Source organism: Otolemur garnettii, unplaced genomic scaffold (genome assembly GCF_000181295.1).
Source record: "Otolemur garnettii isolate 467f Iridium unplaced genomic scaffold, OtoGar3 scaffold00008, whole genome shotgun sequence".
Lineage (NCBI taxonomy): Eukaryota > Metazoa > Chordata > Mammalia > Primates > Galagidae > Otolemur > Otolemur garnettii.
This window is the reverse complement of record NW_003852403.1, coordinates 18,886,676-18,910,589: the sequence shown is the minus strand read 5'-3', so window position 1 is coordinate 18,910,589 and position 23,914 is coordinate 18,886,676. Positions and strand designations below refer to the sequence as shown.

The window sequence follows — 23,914 nt, the reverse complement described above, 5'->3', positions numbered from 1 at the left end:
GTGGTTGAATCTTTAGGGTTCTCTAAGTATAAGATCATATCATCAGCAAAGAGGGACAGTTTGACCTCTTCTGCTTCCATTTGGATGCCCTTTATTTTCTTGTCTTGCCTAGGTGTATTGGCTAGAACTTTCAGCACTATGTTGAATACTTTAAAAAAAATTATATAATTGGTTAGGCACTGAAGAAAATGAACATGAGTCCTTACTTCAATATACAAATAAATAAAGATCTCAAATAAGAAAGTTTGGCCAGGGCTAGGTTTGAATCCTCCACCGTCAGTATATGGGGCCAGTACCCTACTCACTGAGCCACAGGTGCTGATCTAGAAGAATATTTTTAAGCTCTTCAGTTGACAGGAGGACATCAAATCACAAACCTTGAACTTTTCTTTATCAATAACATCATAAAGAGCGTGAAGAGCAAATCTAAACTAGGAAAAGATAAAATACATAAAGTAATTATATCTAGAAAAATACAGACAACCCAATAGAAAAAACAGGTCAGTGACAAATAAGTATTTCAAAGATGGAAAACAGAATGGTGACAAAATAGGGACATAAGAAAGCTCAGTTGTGTAGTGAATTGAAGAACATAAATGGAAAGCATGATACTGTTAGGTATTTCAGGCTTACAGACTGGCCAAAAATCTTTAGGTCAGAGTCTGTAGAAACTTGTCCAACTTGTGAACAACTCCTTCACTGCTGGCTGGGGTCTAAAATAAAATTTTAAAAAATCTTTTGGAATTCAATTTGGTATTACATCTTAAATCTGAGTAGCCACAGAACCAGTGCCCTCTTAACCATGTATCTTAGGAAACTTTTGTACCAGGTGCATAAGAATTAATATGTTCGTAGCAGCTTTGAACATAAAGGACAAAAAGAGAGCAAGAAAGAAAACAAAGAAATGCCCCAATAATCCATATCCTTCCATTAGTACAATAAATATCTCTTGATAGGCTTACGCAATGGACTAATACATTCACATTTTGAAAACAAAATATGAAAAATAAAATTGCCAAGGATACGAAATCAAATTTTGGTCCTACAATCACTCTATCCACACACACACATACACTTCATGTATACCTCATACACACATCCCTAAGTATTGCTATTTGAAGTATGTAAGAAAAGTTATAAGGAAAAGATTGGAAATGATCAATAGATATCTCAGGACAGATATCTCCTCTTAGAGGGGAGAGAACATTGTACAGTCAGGGTAGGTCCATAGAAATGTTCTTATTAGTAGTAGAGGCATTTTAAGAGCATAAATATTAATATGTTATATTTACTCTTCTATTTGAGATATATTTCCTATTTTTCAAAGGTAAAGAACAAAAATTTCACTTGTTTGATCTGTTTTGTTTCTGGACCCACCCCTCCCCTCTGCCACACCCTGGCCCTGCCCATTCCCACACCCCACTTCCACTCTGACCCCCAGGCTGTAAGGCTGGTATGTGAGCCCTCATTTAAGATATGTCCAAGGGTCCTGCCTAAAACACAACATAAAAATAACAATTTCAACTTACAGTGACAAATACTATCCCCTAGGTGTTTAAGCTATCATTGGTTTTATTAAATTTAGGCGTATTGTTAATTTTGGATAATATATGTTCAGATTAGCAAGTACTTTGGCTGATTTCTATAAAAGAATCTGTACACACAGTGCTGATAACCATGTATTCAATATATAGAAACATAGAAAAAAAGAAAAAAGCAAAAGAAAAGAAAAGGTAAAATAAACAGAGTCAACCCCGTGTTCTGCTGTGGACGCTGCCTTTGGGGCATTATCTTACTACACGTGTAAGCCTGTGTTGTGTTCCTTCCACCATCCCATGGGGATTCAGCAGCTGTAAGTTAAAATTCCCTTCAGCAGAATACAATTAGCACAAAGAATCAACTGAAAGACAAGAAACACATGTGATTTTAAATTCTGGTGGCACCTTGTGCTTCTTCTTTCTAGGAGCTTTCGTAGCTAAAGTCTTCCCATTCATGAAGGATCAGTTTAGATGCCGCCTTCTTTACAAATAAGGACTCCGAGGTCTAGGCAGGTGAAACAATTCATCTAAGGTTATAAAGCAGTCAGGGACAGGTCTGACACTGATGCTGCAAATTCAAGGAGGATTACCTGACTCTTTAAAAAAAGGAAAGATTATATAACGTACTCAGTACAATGATGGACACCTAGTTAAGTGTCTAATACAGACTAATTCTCTCTCCTATCCCTTGTATTTTGCTTCACTTATGAAGTCCATGTAGCTAATTCTTCTGAGCTATAGATCTCAAGTCTCAGCAAGAATGTGGAGTGAACAGCATGCAAAGCTACACAGTGGCTCTTCCTATCCTGACCCAAATAGATGCCTTTTTGCCAATATGTCATTTATATTATAAATTATTGCTATACTTACATTACCATATGATCCCATATTCCAAATACATAATAAAAATTGTTACATGTCTAGAGATTTACCAAAAAGTCCTATTTTAAGCCATACATACATACAGTATCCAAATATTTAACTGATTTTTTTTCCAGGTTCCATCTGGTATCACAGATAGTGGACAGACCACGAAGTTGGCCATCAGCCACCTGGATTTTGTGTTCTGTGATTTGACCTTCAGGTAATCATATAACTTCTCTGAATCTCAGCCTCATCATCTGAAAAAAGGCAGATTAACAGACTCAGTAAGGCCTCTCCCTGTTCTGAGTCTCATTTTATTTTTTTTAACAGTCACTAGTTTTTAGTATTTTCTGGTTATTGTCAATATAGAAAGCCAAATGGCAGCTTCAACACCAGTGTTTCTCAAGAACGCTCTCTATGCTACTACAACACAGGAAGGTTTAATGAATCAGTGATGGCTCAGCGGCTCTAGCACAGTGGTTACGGCACTAGCCACATACACCGAGGCTGGCAGTTTCGAACCCAGCTTGGCCAGCTAAACAACAATGACAAGTGCAACAAAAAAAATAGCCAAGCATTGTGGCAGGCACTGTAGTCCCAACTACTTGGAAGGCTGAGGCAAGAGAATCGCTTAAGTCCAAGAGTTTGAGGTTGCTGTGAGACGTGACACTACGGCACTCTACCGAGGGCGACCTAGTGAGACTGTGTCTCAAAACAAAAATAGAATCAGTGATGGTGCCAGAATCAGAATTTATGGCTGTGCCTACTCTACTGTTTTTCTACTAAGCAATACTGCCTTATATTGCTTCCACTTAATAATAAAACAAGATTTACAGGGCAGAACTTCATGATTTCATACTGACATATGCAAGGGTAAAACTGGAGACATTACTATAAAATCATCTCATCATAATGATCATCCCGTGTTTATACTCTGCAAAAAATATGTACTCATGGGCCTTTGCCTGTCAGCAGTGTTTAGTCCACTGAACTGCTGTATTTAAACTCCACTTTATTTTCAATAGTGGAGGTTTTTTTTTTTTTTTTTTTTTTTGTAAGGAATTAAATCCTGGTCATCTGTACATCTGAAAGCTTTCTACAGAAAATACATTTGAACAGCACTTACTATAGTAGAACAAGAACAGTTAGACTTTTAAAGGTAAAAAATCTAAACAATGAACTTAATACCAGGCAAGGAAAAAACACTAATTGAAGGCTACCTTATCTATGTCCAGAGTCTAAAATACTACAAAAAACAAACAAACAAACAAAAAAAACCCAACACACACACACACAAAATAAACTTAGGAGAACTTAGCATGTATGTTCCAAGAACAAATATAAGCATTTTTCATGTATTACTTCCTTTAATTCTCCAATGCCCTTCTGAACTAAATCCTATTAATATTCTCAGTTTATATATGAGAAACAGAGATTTAAGGTTACATAACTACTCTACATAACAGAGTAGAACAGAAAGCAAGAATAGTTTCTGTTTAACATGTGACCTTCTGGGGGGCACCTGTGGCTCAAGGAAAAGGGCACTGGCCCCAACCGGAGGTAGTGGGTTCAAACCTGGCCCCAGCCAACAACCGAAACAACAACAAACAGTGACTTTCTTTCTGTAAGTAAAATAGCCACGTGGACAGATATGTGACATGTGACTTTGCATCCTCGTAAAGGAGTGCTTACTGAACGTGCTCCTGTGATTCTTTGTCACTATGCTATCTGAAAAATTTTACATACCACTTGTGTATAGGAAGTTATCAATTTCAAAAGGAGGTGTCCTAAAGCTTAAAAAATGAGGCTTATTCCACAAATAAGAACAAGTCAATGTTCAGTCATGATTCTGCAAAAGTTTTTACGTGATATTGTAACTTTATCTGAAAACATACGTGACTCCAATCATCTTTAAATCTTCTTATTTATTCAGAGTTATGACACTGATATCTTAAATTTGGATTTGCTATTTTCCCATTTGCTGCTTTTTTCTTAAACTGACGAAACCCATATTTCAATTTGATTCAGGATGAAAATAAATGAAGCTGGTTGTTGATTCCCATTAGCGAACTGCAACACTTGTTGTGAAGTTCATAGAAATCAAAGGTACTGCAATTTTTTGACCTAAAGAGCTAAGTTTCATTTTTAGTTTATTTCCTGAGAAATCATTTTGTGACTTTGCCTGGAGCAGATTCTTTGCAAATACACAAATGGAGAACATTAGTTTCCTAAATAAGGTTTACTAGCTGAGACTGAACTTCCCTGTCAAATGTGGCAAGAAATTCAGGCTGCGGCTCAGCTCCATTAAGCAGCTGCGCTCCGCTGGGTTAAATGTACTCTGGAGTGGGCATTAGTGCCAGAGGCACACCTGCAAGAGAGGGGCACAGGTCCCCGAACTACCACCCTCATTTGCAGCACCAAAGTCTCCTTTGAGCAGGGTTTTCACTGAAGCCCATTGTCTAAATCATACCTTTGTTTATACTGTAGGTGGCAGGATTTTTATGCTTTAAGCAGTTTCCTATAACTTGCACTTTCTTGCAAATGAAAATTTAAGGTGTCTCATCCATCAGACAATGTTTTATGAAAATATTCACATGGTTCCAGGTCAGGCCCTGAAGGTGGGTGCTTTTTTTACGTTCTTATTTAAAAGCTAATACACTTTGTTGGATAGGATCATGCCTTACATTTGATTCAACTTTTTTCTTTTATTCTACAAATTCGGTATTTTCCTAAATTTTGAAAATTATTCAGTGAATTATTGAAAGCAATAGAAAGTGAAACTCTTAAAAACAAATGTCACTGCTCTTTTAAGTTGTAAAAATGGGGTATATGTGCACAAACTCAACTATTCCAAATAACCTTATTTCAAAGATTTTTGACTTAGGGATATTTACTCCTGAAATAGGGCACTAATTTATCCATTAATAATGGAAGAAGACAGCACTTTAAAAATACAAAACAAAAACTTATCAACTCTTTATAAGCCTATGAAATTATGAATCTCAACATTTTTATTTTGGCTTCTATAGTATAAAACACTGCCATTCACATTTGATATATTTATGTATATTTAAAATCGTCTCAATTTTTTCATTTTATATTAAAATATTTTCATCATATTTTTTGAAAGCCAATTATGTCAGTGAAGACAATTTTCTTGGCTAGCCCTTGTAAAGACTAATTTACTTATATTTTAAGCCTCCATAAAATTTCATGTTTTATTATATATTTCAAAGCTCTAAAATAAAATTAATCAGGGTGGCTAGAAGTTCATCAGAACACTTTGGCTTCTTAATGTGAAGTCAACATATGCTCTTCCCTAATATCTGTTTCTTACTCCACGCAAGGGAAATGGAAAATTATCCAAAAGTTAACTCAAATAGCTTAATATTCTATTTCAGCCCATTAGTTCTCCTGCTTGGCCCAGACTCGAAACTAATTTAAGGGGAAATCTCTGTACAAATTCCTACATTTGCCAACAGTTAAATGGCTATCACTGCTTAAGATGAACCACAAAAGATCTATTTAGCAAAATGCTCATGAAGGCATTTTAAAGGGAATTATAATTCTCTCTAGATCTAAGTTTCTGAATATTTCTTAGTTAAAAAAATGAGGTCTGTAACTATGCTCTGCTCTCATTTGAAAGTCTTCATGGCTTGTCACCAAAAGTTGTCATCAGTGTTTGAAATATTTATGTGTATAAGCATGAAAATAACCCATGTGTGTACACACAAACACACACACACAAATCGGCTCTTTTGTTAACACCTTTTTGCCTTTGGAGCTCCAAATCTCATCAAGACTAAACTCCAGCCTTATACAGATGAGAAAATTAGAGACAAAAAAGATCTAACATATTTTCAAAAGATTTTCTTAAAAAGAATGTCATTTCCATTTTTTCTCTTGCAGACATCAGGTATTAAAACCCTTGATGATACCTTTCATGAGTTTTCCACTTTCTAGTCTACGAAAATACATAGACAGTCGAGAAAATTCTGTGATTTAGACATAAAGATATCATTTATCTTTAACAAAAGAAGTCCGAAGCCCACTGAAGTTGATAAGCCCGACATTACGCAGACAAAACCCAGGTCTTCTCCTGTTACCTCTGTTTCTATAAATTGTCTTTCTTTTGGTAATAATGAGTGACAGTTTCTCCAGTAAACTAGGTAAGTTCTACCACGTATGTCTTTAAAACTTGGCATGGATTCCCTAGAAATCTATGTAAAGCTAGTCCCAGTTTTTAAAATGTTCTGTTATGTGTTCATTATGGCCTGAGGAGGGGTCCATGAAAAGCAAATACATTTTGCACAGTATTGAATGACCTATTACAGGTAATAATATGGTTTATGTATAATTTAACTGTCTTTTGTGAAAGTAGGATTCTTTTTTCTAGGTGGCTGTTCCAAATGCAAGAATGTTCCACATCCCATCACAGGGAAGGCGCAGATTCATCCCAGCCTGACCAGGATCAAGGACCTACATGCCCACCTTATCCAGCCTATTTTATGCTCAGATGCACCAAGAAGGCTAATGCTCTGCAGACCTTGGGGAAAGCACATCACTAGTGAAGAGCCGCACACAGACAGAGCAACGTTCAGGGTGTTCTGGGTTAAAAGAACGACAAATGTTACAGAGTTTGTTGCTCCTGTTGTCATTTTAGGTTGTAAGCATTTTTCTTCTGAGCCAAGTTTCACCACCTAAGTAGCATGAAGAAATAGAATCATGCCTAGTGGTGAGGCAAGGCTGACCTTGATCTGAGCTTCCACAGACTTTGTGGCTAAAGCCTTCACGTTTAGGAGGGAGCAGTCAGTGCAGGAAACCAGAGGGTGGAGCCACGTGCAGTTCTCAGGCACGTAGGCTAAGCCTCCGTCATTCGGAGCAGAGGCAGTGACTGAGAGGCCACAGCAGTAAGATGTCCCAACAGTGCCATGGGGCTTTATTTCACTTAACACAGTGACAAGGAACTGCCCAGCAGCTCCAGTAGAATGCTGTTATGCATTTGATGTGTATCCAACCTGCAGCGGTGGCACACAACCGCGGCTGAGGCACATGGTGACATCACGAGTGTCAGCATGGGACTCAGAGACACTGCCAGAGCCAGAAATTTCACCCCGGGACATCTCTGTGTACACACACAGAACCAGAGAATCAGAGCTGGAGAAGTAACACAGGAAATAGGTTTTGATTTTGTTCCCCAATAATTACTCTTACATGGTATTTCAGGGTTCTGACATGAAACCTCTCTCATCTCCAGGGCCTTATTTTGATGGATTAGGAGAGTTTTAGAAAGCCATGTTCTAGCTTCCAAATTTTGGTTTTTGGTAGATGACTTGCTACTTGAGCAATAATAGTTGAAGCATAGCTAAAAATAGTTTAATGTTATAATTATGTACTTACAACAAAACAAAGCTGCTACGTATCACTTATAAAGTATGCCTCAAAGCTTTTGTATATATAATAATTAGCCACATATAAGGCATTTTAGTAATGGTTGTCATTATAATTATTTTCCTCTAATTAATTCAAATGGATTTTTCTCATTTCTCAGCTCTCTAGTATCTAAAAAGCGTCTGCTTCATAGTCACAATATACTCTCCTGATTCATTTGCTCACATGGTTGTCCTCTTTAATACCTCCCAGCCCCATTCAGTAAAAGGCAAAGGTTCTGAATCCTAAAAATGTCCCACATCTTACCATGAAGCTGGGCCTGGGGTAACCAGGTAGATGCCTACTCTGTTTGCAACAATCTTTTAAAGATATTTTCAAGCAGCATTTTGAGACGCTTCATGTTTCTTATCTTAAGAAATGTGTGTGTGCAAATGTGTGTGTGTGTGTAAATATGGGTTAGTGATAAGGGGGTGTATATGAAGGCTGTCATAAAAATCAGAGGGTGAATACCTCAGAAACTCTGAGTCCCTGGATTGAAGAACCTTTAAAAAAATATTTGCTAAGTCAGGCACATGGGCTCATGCCTGTAATCCTAGATCTCTGGGAGGCTAAGGCAGGTGAATTGCTTAAGCTCAGGAGTTTAAGACCAGAACCAAGAGCAAGACCCAGTCTCTAAATATATAGGCAGGCATTATGGAGGACACCTGTAGTCCCAGGTACATGGGCCTGAGCCAAGTGCAAGACCCAGTCTCTAAATATATAGGCAGGCATTAGGGAGGACACCTGTAGTCCCAGCTACATGGGCCTGAGCCAAGAGCAAGACCCAGTCTCTAAATATATAGGCAGGCATTATGGAGGACACCTGTAGTCCCAGCTACATGGGCGTGAGCCAAGAGCAAGACCCAGTCTCTATAGCCAGGCATTACAGTGGACACCTATAGTCCCAGCTACATGGGAGGCAGAGGCAAGAGGATTACTTGAGCTCAAGAGTTTAGGATTGCTGTGAGCTATAACACCAAGGCACTCTACTGCAGGGCGACTGACTCAATAAATAAATAAATAAATAAATAAATATTAAAAATAAAGAACAATTGCTACAGATAAGAGGGAAGGAGAAAGAACTAAGTTTACAAGTGGGAAGAGGTAAGAGAGGAGCTCAGATATATTCTTACCTTGTGAAATTCTGAGATAGGTCTTGACCATGATAAACTTTAAAATGAAATCACACAGATGAAGGAAGGGAAAGAGAGTCTAGGCTAAAGAAAGAAAGAACGAACCTCCTCGCTGCCCTATTTGAAGACATTAAAACCCTTCATTTATAGAACTTTTACTATGGGCTGGGCATTCTCCTAGAACTCTACAGAGCAGCGTCCATTTAATCCTGACAACAAGTTCTATGATGTGGGTGTCATTATCTCTGTGGCTCAACAATCAAAACCAGGACCGAGATTAGATAGCTAGTAGTTGATGAGTCTGCTTGTTTTCTAAGCAGACTTGTTACCATGGCATAAGGTGCTGAGGAGGATTAAATGAGTTTCCAATCAATTTACCAAACTCTTCGCCGTGGCCTGGCCACTTTGTCAGCATCACCTTCATTCTATTCAAGTATACTGTAATCACACTAACCTTCTGAAACTAGGAGATAAAACCATTTGACTTCAGGGCCTTTGCATTTATTTGTTAGTCCTCCTTAGAGCTCTCTCCTTCTCTCTCTCTCTGAGGCAGGATTGTTTTTCTTTGACAATTTTGCTTTAATTTGTACTAATTATGGGCACATAGCTGTTGTATATCTTTATAGAGTACAGGTGATGTTTTGGTACAAGCATACAATATGAATTAATCAAATTGGGATACTTAGGGTATTTACCACCTTAGGCTTTAACCATTTCTTTATACTAAGAATATTCTAATTCTACTCTTTTATTTATTTTAAGGTATGTTCTAGCTTACTGTTAAATATAGACACTTTACTGTGCTACCAAGTTAAAATGAACATTAGTGTTCTCTTCTCTCCCTACCTCATTTTCTGGCTCTTTCTCACCTTAACTCTCGGATCATACATTGTCAACTCTGAGAGACCTTCTCTGAATGCTGCATCTAAAGCCTCTATAACACTTTGTGTGAGTAATTACTTATTCACTTGATTACTTATTAAAATCATTTGTCTTCCTCGCAAGCGTTGGACCATGAAGGAATTACTATGATCCTGATATAAAGGCACTCAACATATAGGTGAATACCTGTGTAAAACATAAAGCCTGATTCAGAGCCTGCCATGAATCCTAATAATTACATCTTAAACTCTTCCATTCAAGCAAAATGGGTCAAGGAAATAATGAATAATCAAATATTTCCCTTGTCTACACAGTATGATTTAGTAAAATGAGAGTCCCTCAAATTTCTTTCCTATACTTTAATTCTTGAGTGTGGGACTCATCCTCTGTTTCAGAAACTTCAAGGCTAAAAGGCAACTGAAGTAAAAATAAATCCATGTGGGTGTAGGTTACAGAAGAGTCTTCAGCGGAGAGTGCCAAGGAGTCGCTTCCTTGCTTTCTGTTTCACACGTGAGGTTGCCAGCCTTCCCTGGTCCCTCAGCTATCTTCACACAACTGAATAGGAGCATTTCTTTCATTGCATCACTGCCCCCTAACATTATGAACCCACAAATACTTATATACATGAGATTTTCCATCTCTTCAGGCTACTCAGCCTCCACCACTCACTGGAAACATGACTTTGGGCGCCTCGACCATAGCTCACCTGCTTTCTCCCTGGAGCTGCACAGATAAAATGAGTGAGGGCAGCTGGTCCAGGGAGACGCTGAGCTCAGGAGAAGATATGCTCTAAGTAGAGAGGGCAACTCTTCCCTAGCTCCAGCTAATTCATGGATGATGATACTATATTGCAACAGGGCTCAGTGTAGCCAAATGTTCCTGTGAATCATTTTTAATTGTGTAAAATCTTTCTAATTCTGGCCAGATACGGTGGCTCATGCCTGTAATCCTAGAACTCTGGGAAGCTGAGGTGGAAGGATCCCTGGCCCCAGGTGTTCAAGACCAGCCTGAGCAAGAGCAAGACCCTATCTCTACTAAAAATAGAAAAATTAGCTGGGTGTCGTGACTCACACCTGTAGTTTCAGCCCAGGAGGCTGAGGAAGGAGGATTGCTTAAGTCTAGGAGTCTGAGGTTGCTGTGAGCTAGGTTGAGGCCATGTCACTCTATCCTGGTTGACAGAGTGAGACTCTGTCTAAAAAACCCCCAGAAAAACAAAAAATACCTCCCAAGAACCCCAAAACCCAACTTTCTAATTTTATATAGTTCAAATTAATTCAAAAATTTTAAAATATCATATGTGGAAAAAAATCTGCAAGATGGTGCTTGCTCACGGACCATGATTTTCTAATTATCATTCTCTTCCTACAGGGAAGTTCTTAAAGAACAGCAGCAAAAATTCTAAAGTCAAATAAATTTTGGACAAGATCTCAATTTCTTCCAGTTAGAACATGGGACCTTCAATAATCTTCCCAACTTCTCTGGCTTTAAATATCTCATAAAAATTGAGATATTGTTGATTGAGCAGAATAATAAGGGGCAAACTTCCTCTCAGGGAGTAAAATCTCAGTAACAATTTATTAGATAAAAGTCAATTAATTTAGTGTTCAGGCTGTCTTTATCAGGATTGAAAGTACTTATCTGTAAATTCCAAGTCAATCTTGGAAGGTCTTGGATAAAAAGCTTAAGGATAAAAAGTTTAAAAAGTCCAGTTTAAAAAAAAATAGTATCATAATCAAGCATTTGTTTTTGCTCTGAACTGTGTGTGTCTGTGCAAAACTAATGCTCTTTTAAAATAGAAGGACGGCAACGGTTCTTAGGGAGAAACTTGGGATGTGCAGGGTGTTGCTTTTTCACTTTTTCATGGACTATACTTCCATAGCCAAGAAGATATGGAATGAAATGAAGGGGGGAACGGCAAATATTTTCAAGGGCAATAGTACGTCATGGTGATCTGTTAGTGAATTTGACTGAAGATAGCTTATTATGCCATTTGTTTCTGCCTGTAGAAATAATTTTCCTCCTCAATCCCAAATGATTTTTAAGTAAAGACACATACTAGATTTACTAGCATTTCAGGAATTCCAATGCTAACATCATAACATTTGATGACTACTTATCTTGATCTTACCTTATTATTAATAATAATGGCTGCCATGCACAGTGGCAAGAAATCTCAGCTACTAGGGAGGCTGAGATGGGAGGATTGCTTGAGCCCGAGAGTTGAGGACCAGCATGGGTGACCTAGAAGGATTTCCATCTCAACAATGACAAAAACCTAGCTGACTGATTACTATGGGCCGGAGCTGCACAAGGAGTTTTGTATATCCCACCTCTAATTTCTCCAATGACCATACAAGGCAAGTTTTACAACTATTTTATGAACAAAAAACATTTCAAAGGGCTTGGATGGCATGTGTTAAAGGCTCTGCATTTGAACTAAACCCGAACTAAGCAGCTCCGAAAGTCTTACTTTCCTCACGCCTGTGTATGCATTTGAGTGCTATGGTTTGCACACAGATAATAATACGATCTGTGTTTATAAACACTTGAAAATTATTTCTGGCATTTCAGATTTATACCACAAAGCTCATTAACAACCTGCTTATTTCTCAGGCCAGATGTTCCAGAGAAGGTTGAGGCAACATGTTAAGAATTTCTTGTTAACTAAGATTCTGACCTACGGAGAAATTGTTCTGTAATATTTTGTCCTCAATAGAAAGGTTACAAATTTCTTCTTCCAAATACTAGAAAAGCTAAAGCTCATACTCTCAAGGACATGATAAAAATCTAAAATATGAAGGCAAAAAAGGATACTATTCTTAAACTAATCTTTTAAGTATTTTGAAACTAGTTACCTATTTATTCCCTTCATCTCAGCATCACAACCCACAGTGAGTCCACATTTAACACCATCAGAGGGTTCTCAGATGCTGCAATTTTAAGTAAAACATTGTATACTGCAACCATTTTACCATAGGCTAAGTGATATGAACAAGAGTTACATTCCTAGGATGTAATTCTGATCACCAATGCATCAGAAAAGTTACAAAGGAAGACCAAAAGATGTCTATTAATAATATTAAACATCGAAATAAATGTGAGCCACACACAATAGCTTTTTAAAAGACTAATAAAAACAACTAAGATATTTATTTATGTAATTTTTGATGAATCACTGAGTACCAACGGTGAAATGGTTGTGGTTTAAATGTAGGCATAAATGTCAACAAAGTGATAATAGTAAGGAGTACGTGTACTTTACAAAATCTTATTTTATAATAAATTGTATTCATTCATTTTCTAATCCACTTACTCCAGCTAACGGTCATAGATGGCTGGAGCCCATCAAGGCAGAAACTGACCCTGGACATGACATCATTCCAAGGGTACACTCACAAACACCCACACTCACTCTGCCTGGGACCATGTAGACAGGCCAAGGAATCTTTGAGATGTGAAAAGAAAATGGGGGACCCACAGAAAATGCACAGAGATGTGGGGCAATGTGCAAACTCCACATAGGAAGTGGCCACAGCAGAAATGGATTTTTTTTTCTCATCCATGTTCTAATGAAAGGGCACTGAATGAAGTGAAACTATTCAAGAATAGCAAAATTTAGCTTCAAATATTCAACTTTCAATTATCCTGTCAATAGCTCAGTAGTTTAAAAACAGATTATACAAATTTACCTGTTGTTTGGATTGCCAAAATCTGCTGATTGCAAAATAAAACTTAGATAAAACCTTTACTTAAAATAACAAATGTTGGCAAGGATATGGAGAAAAGAGAATTCATATACTCTCGGTGGGAATGTAAATTAGTACAGCCACTGGGAAAAACAGTATGGAGCTCTGTCTCTCTTTGTTTCTGTTTTTGTTTTCTTGAGACCTAGTCTTGCTCTGTTGCCCTGGGCTAGAGTGCTCTGACATCAGCCTAGCTCACAGCAACCTCAGTCTCCTGGGCTCAAGAGATCCTTCTGCCTTGATCTCCTGAGTAACTGGGACTACAGGTACTTGCCAGATGCCTGGCTAATTTTTTTTATTTTTGGTTGAGATAGAGTCTTAGTATTGTTCAGGCTGGTTTTTAACTCCTGGCCTCAAGCCATTCTCCCACCTCAGCCTCCCAGGGTTGCAAGGATTACGGGTGTGAGCCACCATAAAATAGAATCACCACTCAACCCAGCAATCCCACTACGGGGTATCTACCCAAAGGAAACAAAATCAGTATATCAAAGGAATACCTGCCCTCACATCTCACATATTTGTTGAAGCACAATTCACAATAGTAAACATATGGCATCAACTGAAGTGTCCATGTGCACATAAATAGACTAAGAATATGTGGTATATGTATGCTCAATAGAATACTCTGAATTTTAGACATAAAAAAATGAAATCATGTCATTTGCAGCTCCATGGATGAAACTGGGGGTCCTTACCTTAAGTGAAATAAGTCAGCCACAGAATGGATGTTCTCCTTAAATAGAGGATTTAAAATTTTAACATTCGGAAGTAGAGAGTGGAAAAATAGGTAACAGACTGGGAAGAGGGACTGGGGGTGGGAGATGATGAAGAGAAGTGGGTTCAAGAGTACAAACAGGAAGACGGAAGGAATACATTTAATTTTAGGTTGCAGAGTAGGATGCCTAGACTTCGTGAATACTATTACCTGATTACTACACATGATGTGCCTGTAACAAAATTTCTCATGTACCTCACAAATGTGCACGAATAAAAAAAAATCAGTAGCAGAGTAATTAGGGATTTTAAAAGCAGTGATGAGATAGATGAAAGTCCATAAAACGCACACATATTCAAAAGCACATCAGTTTAGTTTTGCAATAAACTCAAAAGATAATTTTATGTCTTTCAGACATTTATACATGTACTTATGTAAAAGTAAAATTTTATAAATGCAATCTAACAAGTTGTACAAGAAAATAAAATTCGTACATCAAATTTTAAGTATGAAAATGTTATTTTAAATTCCCGAAAATTAAAAAAAGGATGATATTTCTCCGAATGCTCAAAAGTTCAGCACCTGATGCACGGCATATGCCTTGGAATAATTTGACATTTTTTTTCCAATTAAATCTATGGTCAGTCGAGTTTTGCCATTTCCACCTAATCCGGTCTTCATTTGGGGTTGTCCGTCAGATCATTTTTTAGAAAATTCTCGTAAACATTGTTCAATTCCTTTTTAATTTATGGAATCAGCATAGCGTAATGTCAATGCCACAAACAGGCAAAGAATGCAAAGTGATTTATTTCTACAGTGTTGTAGGAAAGAACATTTGAATTTCCTAGGTGACAAGGTTATGAAAATGATCTCCAAAAGATCCCCCCAATTTACATTTAATCACACTCAGTAATAGATTCTCTGTTTCATAAAGTTCGATAGTCATTAAATTAGTACATGCCTGCGACAATAGACTGGAGACTAAGAGAAATATAAAAGAGACAGGAAGAATTGTGGACTTTGGTTAGAAACATTCCTTGGAAAGTTTGAATCTCACCTGCAGACGCCCCTCCTCACTGAGGCCCATTTACTTTTGCCTACAAAGCTTCTTTGGCAGCTGACCCAGTGGGATATCAAGGTTTTTATGTTGCTCTTTGTCCCTGGATTAACCCAGTCACCTATAAATAGTGAAATCAGCTGAGAAAGGTCTTTTGCCAGTGTCATTGCTGGGAGATATATATGTGTGTGCGCATACACGTCCACCTTTATATTGTACTCATGTTTATGGATTTTATTCTAAATATAATTCATACTCTATGTGATTAGCAGTCAATAACAATCTCTGCCTATGTGAGGGTCACTGAGACCAGTGCTTTCTTTGTATTCTGCCATTGTGATCAATGGATTCCAATCAGTCTGGTCTGTTGTCATTTTACTCTGATTGCTTCCAGCTCTCTGTGCACTCCGAGTTTCTCCTCTATCCTCTCTAATAACTATATCCACATGCCGCATGCTTTTCCTCATCCCCACTGCTGCTCACACCCGTGCCCTCCACGTGAAATTTTCCATGTTTCTGTCTTCAACAACTACCTTTCACACCACTCTTCCTCGAATGTTTCCATGCTTACACGAAAGGAATCTCACCCTCTCTGAGCAGATCTCAAGATCTAGTATGCACGTGGGAATACTTTTTGGAGCTTAACGTAATGCAGTTACCTGGTTCAACCCTGAGGTATCTGCTAAAATGATGCTGATGCCTACAATCCAGGAACATATTTTGAGAACTTTCTAGTATGAAATTTCTGAGACACAATGGTATTTTGCCTTGACATCGCTGCACCTTCAAGAAATACACATATGTGTGTGTATTTGTGTGTGTGCGTTTAGTACCCTCTCCCAATTAGCTCAAGAGCACTTTTTCATGCACTGCAGTCTGCTAGCCCTTGAGTTATTATTCCTGAGAAAAAGAAAAGAGTTAGTAAATGTTTAAGAAATTCAACTCCTAAATGAGTTGGTTTTATATTTGAAGATACATTCACTTATCAGATGTGTTAACTTGCTCAGTTTGCTTAACTTGACTGGGCCTTGGGTATCACAACTATAAAATAGGGATAATAGTGTTTTTAGAGTTTATATGTTTATTTTCCTTTATTTGTATTTTCATGAGAGAAATTTACCTCAAGAAAAAACACTTCTAGAGTAGATTCCCTTCACAGCGACTTACCTATACAATGTTTAGTTGACATCACATTACCGATCCCTTCACATTAACAGAACCCCAGTAATTTAGGGAAGCAATATGCCCAGCAGCACGCCAAATCCCCCCTGCAGCTGGGGGTGACCATGCGACGTAGATGGATAAGATGTGGGTAAAAGCCATCGAGTAGGAGGAATCCTGAGGACGCTCCTGCTTTACGGTGGGAGCTGGATAGGGGCACACGCTAAACTGGCAAGATTGTGCCTTTGTTTCTTTCCTCCCTACAACTTAGAATATGAACATGATTACCATCAATTTACATTAGCTGAGAGATTCACATGTACCCTTATAGGATGAACCATAGGCGTGGTCCCACCAATTACCCTCCTCTACCCACCCTCCCTCTCCCCTCCCCTCCTTCTCCCTTCTCCCCATATTCCTGGGCTAAAATTGGGTTATAGCTTTCCTATGGAAGCTACAAATTGGTTTCAGAATAGGACTGTGTCCATTGGATTCTTTTTCTTCCATCCTTGAGATACTTTGCTAAGAAGAATATTTTCCAGCTCCATCCATGTAAACATGAAGGAGGTAAAGTCTCCATCTTTCTTAACACAATAACTAAGAAAAAGACATGAAGGCTCTGTTAACCAGTTGGATGAAAGTATTTCAAATTGCATATAGAAACAGTATACTGTACCCCATGATAGTATTAATGCACACTTTTGTGATTTAATAAAAACAAATTTACATTAGCTGAATGCCTATTTTATTTTAGGTGATATTCTTAGTTATAGTAACATACATTACTTAAACTAAATTAAAGCCTGAACTGAAAAAGCTGAGGCAAGGATTATAAATCATATAAATCCTTGCCTTCGCTATGTCATTTTCTGGTCCCTTGGGTGATCCCTGCAACTGTTGGCCTCTGGTTGCCCTAAGAAACGTGATATATTCACAGACTGACTCCCTACATATCACTAAAAGTTTCTTGCAGATCTTGGGTCCCTCCTCCTCCTCCTAACATGAGACATTTTGTTCCTGATATTAAAGGAACACATTTTTCCATTATAAATAGTATTCCACGTCTTCTCATACATCTGTAAAAATACTTTTAACCTTGCGATTTAAAGATACTTCTAACACCATTAGAAGAAAATGTAGACAAAGAAAGTGACAGACAGAAATGAAGAATACTAATATAAAGGAAGCCTTTTCTATATACTGTTATGTTTAGACAAAATAGCTAAAAAAAAAGCTTTATTCAAAAATGCTATTATTGTCTGAACTTTTGGCCTTTAGAAATCACATCTACATTATATATAATTACAACCTTAAGAATACAATTAAATAACCCTGACTCCAAATACAATGACTGGCTTTTAGACCAAGGCCCATCACAAATAGCCAGCCAGGCTATGCTCTGTACAGTTACAGGGGGCCTCATTTCCATAGATTAGGATGTGAATAGTGCCCTCTGGACTTATTTCACAGGGTGCCCCAAGTCTAGACTCTACTCAACTGATTAATGACTTTTAATTATGTTGGGCCATCTTTATTGAAGAGCTAAAAAAATAAAATTAAGATTTGAAAAATACAGTAATTACATATCAGAAAAGCTTTCTGCAAAAGATAATTTAGGGGAAATGTTTCTACTGGGGTCAAGATCATCCATTCTATTAAGTTACTAAATAAAAAGAAATAATTAGAGGTAGATTTACACCTTAAAACTACAGTTTCCAAGCCCCGGGCTGGGGATTGGTACTAGACCAAGGCCTGAAAGGAATTGGATGAGCCCCACAGCAAGAGGTGAGCAGAAGATGACTGATCGAAGTGTCACCTGTATTTACAGCAGCTCCCATCACTCCCATCACCACCTCAATTCCTCATCCTGTCCAATAAACAGCATTAGATTCCCGGGAGTGTGAATCATACAGCAAACCGCATGCCTGAGTGATCTAAGGTGCCTGTTCCTTATGAAAATCTACTGCCCTCTACCCGTTCCCTGCCTCTGGAAAAATTATCTTCCAGGACCAAAATGGATGGGAACTGCTGGTCCCTGGTCCCTGGTACCAAAATGGATGGGAACTGCTGCCTTAAAAGACTCCTGATAGTTAAAGGTTGCGGGTGGAACAGGGTTGACACAGTGGGATCCAAAAACCAGCTTAACAGTGTAATTAAAGTGAAATACTAGTAAAAATCAGAAAGTAAAAACTGACAGGAAACGCAGCCTGTTTGAGAATCATTCAAGTTATCATCAATTCTATTTATTGTTTCCTCTCAGTGTTTGCTTTTAACAGTAAAATTAGTTGCACGTGTTTTTTGTTTTTTCCTTTTGCAGTTTTTGGGCAGGGCCCGGTTTGAACCTGCCACCTCCAGTATATGGGGCCGGTACCCTACACCTTTGAGCCACAGGTGCTGCCCTTGCACATGTTTCTGATAACTCCCAGTGAGTACTCTCTTATGTAACTACTTCAATGCCAAAATTGAAATGTCAAAATGCAGTTCTTTTTCATAATCAAAGATATAACATTGTGTTTTTTACACTCTCAAGGTATATATTCTCTAGTGTCAAAGTATTTTGTGTTCGCAAAAACTTTTAAAAATTCCTCAAAGGAACAGTGCACCTGCTACCAGAAGGTCCCACTGGCCGTGTGACCCTGCAGTCTGGTCCGTAATGAATAGTTTAGAAGCAGTTCTGCTTATATCCATGTTGGAGTTGTGAAGTTCTTAAAGTGGGAGTGTCCACAGCCCCTGGAACCCTAAAACAGAATGAAGGTAAGTAGACTAGTGGGTGAAAGGACTGTGGCTGAGATGATACTCCTCTGGTAGACAGGGCTCCCCAGTAGAACACACCCTGACAAGCCTCACAAGCACTTTGAGTCTTTCCCTAAGTGCTGTGAAAAGTCATTCAAGAGCTCTAAGCAGAGCATAGATCTATTTTTGAAATATCACTCTTCTGCTTCTGGCTTTGAGTCTAACTGGTAACAGATCAGCTTTCTAGTCATAAACTATTAAAAAACTTGAAAACTGTGTGAAACATCTTTTTGCAAGCACTGGAAAACAGACACTAAAGGACTGAAATTCCAATAAGGAGCAGAACAAATGAGAAGAGGAGTGTCTCACAATAGTCCTGGATTTCTGCCTGAAGGCACTTTCTAGACTGAGACGTGGGCAGAGAGGCTCAGGCAGGGCCGCCAATCCCACTTAGCTAAAGAGACAGCCACCAGAGTCTGGCTGGAGGAGGTGAGGGAGCTGGGACCTGCAGGGCAGTGCATGAGAGGGGAGTGATGCAGAGGAAAGAATCCCAGACAGCTCCATACACATTTCCTAGAATTTTGAGCTGTAAATGCGGAGAAGAAACTACACAAAGCCTTGCAGAAAACAACGAGGACGAGAGAAGAAATCATGGGATGGGGGAATCTACCACAAGGTCCTCAGTTCTGCACATTCTGGAAGAACTAGAATCGTGACAACTGTACCTTGCCAGTTCCACTTTATTATAAACCTAAGGAAAAGAGGTTTTTTTGTTTTGTTGCCCAAAGTCTGAAAACTTGGTGGGAGACCTAAAACCTTGGTATTTTTCGTGTCCCCTCTCTCTAGGCACCACTCTTCAGGGCACTGTGAGGGAGCAGAGAGCTGCTTTTCAAACTTAAGTCTCTCAGTGATCTAGAACCCATCAGTTAGGCGCCCTCACAAGCCTCTGGTTACCTTACCTTCCTCAAAATCCCAGCACTCCCCACCTCTGACCAGAATGACCACCTGTAATTTTCCTAAATGAACTCAGACTTTAACAAATAAAAGCAAGAAGGGATTTGGCTTATGGATATCTGGTAACTTGTGTAGCATGGAAGCCTTTGAGGTAAGAGGCCCTACTTCCAGATTATTTTTTATTTAGATTTCTATTATTATTCATAATAAACGAAGTAAAAATAATTCCAATGGCAGTAAGAACAAAGTCTAAATGAATGTCTCAATAAACTGCCGCACTTAATATCTAAAGCAAACTAAAAATTCTATAAGTTCAAACCCAATATACTTAATCATCAAGTGTTGTAATTAAGATCTTTTGAAACACGTCATCTGTATGTCCATTTTGATGACACGATGCTTTGAGAAGCCATCATTTAAGCTGATATGTACTGTTGGCCCTTAGTTTTCTTTCATTGGTATGTCATCACTCTTATCCCAGATATGGAGATTCAAAAGGAATCAAGATAGAACTGAGCACGGCTGAATAAGCACACCCATTCAAACATCTGAGCCACGGCAGTAATTATAATTAAGTTGGAAATACAGAGCTATCATAATTTTACAACCAAACATTGGAAACGTTTTCTGGCCTGAATCACAGGAAGGGTAATCCGAAACATCGTCTGGCAGTCTTGCTCAGCTCTAGAGAGAAGTCAAATTTTGAGGAGGTGAGATAAGTGAATTTGTGGGGCACCGTGCCACAGAGGAGGGAGCTGCACAGAGGAAGAATTTCAAAAATCTCCATAGAAAATTTCCTTGAGACATTAGAACAAAAAAATCCTCCCAAACATTAGAATAGGAATAGGCATATAAAAATCAGGAGTACAGATTTGCTTGTGATAATTAGGAATGACTGGAGGCCCTCGCCTACACGCATCATGGTTTTGGTTTAGTACTGACAGTTTGTTTTCTGTACTTTCAAGGAAGGAAGAAAAAAAAACATTGAAAATGTGTCAAGCATCTTCAATGTGCAGAACTTTGAATGACAGAAATGATTCTATCATTTCAAAATATAGAAAACACTAAACATGTCCTGTCTTCAAGAAAACAATGGGCTTCTTAATAATTATTTCCAATGGAGGCCGTGAAGGGCTGCTCTGAGGAAGACTCACCTGTTCCACATCTTCCCTGCAAGCAAAGCTAAACGCAGTGAGTTTTGCTCCAACCAAGTCATGGTCACCTCTTAACTGTGAGGCTGTTTAGCCATAAGAACTACCAAAGAGCTCTGAATGGGATCCCACTACTAGGGATCATTAAATCTGGGACTCCCAATTATCTGTCAGAGTTAGTAACAATACATGATGATTTTTTTTTAAATGAGAACTGAATAGTTAAGAGAGCAAAAGGGCAAGGCACTGCCTGTTATTAAAGATTTTCAGATTGCTGAATTAAAATGCTTATTTCAGTGGAGCAGAGGGATTTAATAGCAAAGTCACGTTTAACCATGCATGAAAAGAGCCACACTTAAAACATGGTTGAAAAAACCGATAACTCAATTTTAAATGCCTGCATTGTTTAAAGTAATTGAATGAGACTTTGGAGAACTATGTCAGAATTTTAAAATATGAATAAGCTCAATATAACTAATACAAATATAGAGTGACTTTTGCAAGGTAAAAAGTAGTATTAGGATGTGAACGGCTACACTGGAATATTAGATACTTTACAGGCAATAGAAAGATATTTAAAAGAGCCTGCTGACATTTAGAGGAGAATGTTTCAAATAGAAGGAATGGATACAATGAAGGGAGTTGATATTTGACCACCTGCTATAGTCACTCCTTTGCTACCATGTGCTTATTATCCCCCGTGCAGGTTCTTCATCTAGATAACCAATAGAAGTTTTACACGAGGCAAATGATGCCAGCTTGCCATTTGGCACAGGCAAACTTGTAAATAACTTACAACTTGGCCTCCATCTATGACTCAGGCGTCCTCAAACTACGGCCCCACATGCGGCCCGCCAGGTGTTTTTGCCATAGCTGCCTGTCCTGCTTAGCAGCCGACTAGTCTGGGGTCCTGCAGTCCAGCCCTCCAACGGTCTGAGGGAGTGAACTGGCCCCCTGTTTAAAAAGTTTGAGGACCCCTGACTATGTGATTGGGCAAAAGGGCAAATGCCTATCTAACGAGTATGCTAAGGTTTGTATTAAATGTTCTGTTCAGAGTTAGATTCTTAATAAAGTACAGCAATATAAAGCCCGAGGCCTATGAAAAGTTAATGCAAATAAAATCCTGCTTAAATTACAGGGAAATAGTACACTGAGGGGTGGAAAATATAAATTGGAATTATAAAAATCTATAATGCTAACTAATTGTACATATACACTAAATTATACATATTTATAAATTCATATTAACATGCGTACAATGAATTGATAGGCATGTTGGTGGGAAAGGGATATCTGACCAGAAATGATGCTAGTACAAATTATTTTATGTTTATTCATAGTCTCTATTATCTTTTTTAAAAAAATAAATGAAAAAATACCCTTTTGCATTTGGTTCAGTCAGTGAATAAGTTAACAACATAGGATTATTTTACATATATGCTTTTATTTCCAGTCGTAGGATAAAGAAAGTAGGCCGAGGACTCCTCGGATTGTAATTCTGTCATAATTACCTCTATGTGCAAAAACACAGAAACGTGTAGTCACACAGTTAGGCAGCTAATTGCGTTGAAAATACAATCGCTTGCTCACCACGCTAATCATGCCCCCGGGGTGTACACTTCTGTTTCAGAACTATTTTTAGACCCTCAGGAACTTTAGCCACCTCTTGGCTCTTGGGAAACAATGTCAAAAATCCAACTAACTAAATGTGACCTAGCATTTATGTCCAAGTTGCAACACTAGTTCTGACTGAAAAGTAACAGTGAGAAATGAAAAGTTTAAAAGCCGGCAACTATGAACGTGACACATAGGAATGCTCAGGTAATAATTGTGTTACATAAGGAACTGAGGTTCTTCACAGCAGGAAAAGTTACTTTTTTGCAAACCTTAAATTTGATAGAAAAATGTACTTCCTATTCTCATTTATGTAAAAAAAAGATCATTTAAAAGATCCTACGATCGCATTTGTTTAATCATTATTCTTGCTAAAGAAGATACATTCAGGTGTTATCTAAAGAATTCAGAAACGCTCCTCGCAGGGCAAACCTTGAAATTTCTTTACATATGTGGCATATTTATCATTCTTGTTCAAATTTTGCATTCAATAATCAGTTACGTTATAATATCCATTTTCCCTTTAAAATATTCTCTCAATCATATCCCACCTATTAAAAATTCTCAAATGTAACTCTTATTACTGTATATTAAAATTTAAAAATTTCTTTGTGCATATTGATATTTAGAAAGAGGAAGTGAAGAATAGGAATAGGCATATAAAAGTTTTTCTTGTTAAGAATAATTTGTGGGCAGCGCCTGTGGCTCAAAGGAGTAGGGCGCCAGCCCCCTATGCCAGAGGTGGTGGGTTCAAACCCAGCCCCGGCCAAAAACTGTAAAAAAAGAAGAAGAAGAAGAATTTGCCATATTTTACAATTTATGGGTTTCTTTCACTTTATGAATTGCCTTGCATAACTAAGATTTTCTATCTAAAAGCATTTCTAATAGATTAACACTTCATACTTTTCATAAGTTATTCCTCTGTCTTTCTTATTATCA

General features: G+C 38.1%; 1 protein-coding gene across 2 annotated transcripts in view; it reads right to left on the bottom strand.

Moving 5' to 3' along the window:
* CTNNA3 (catenin alpha 3) overlaps positions 1–23,914 on the bottom strand; it is a 1,564,769-nt gene that overhangs the window by 348,161 nt on the left and 1,192,694 nt on the right. The window lies entirely within an intron of this gene.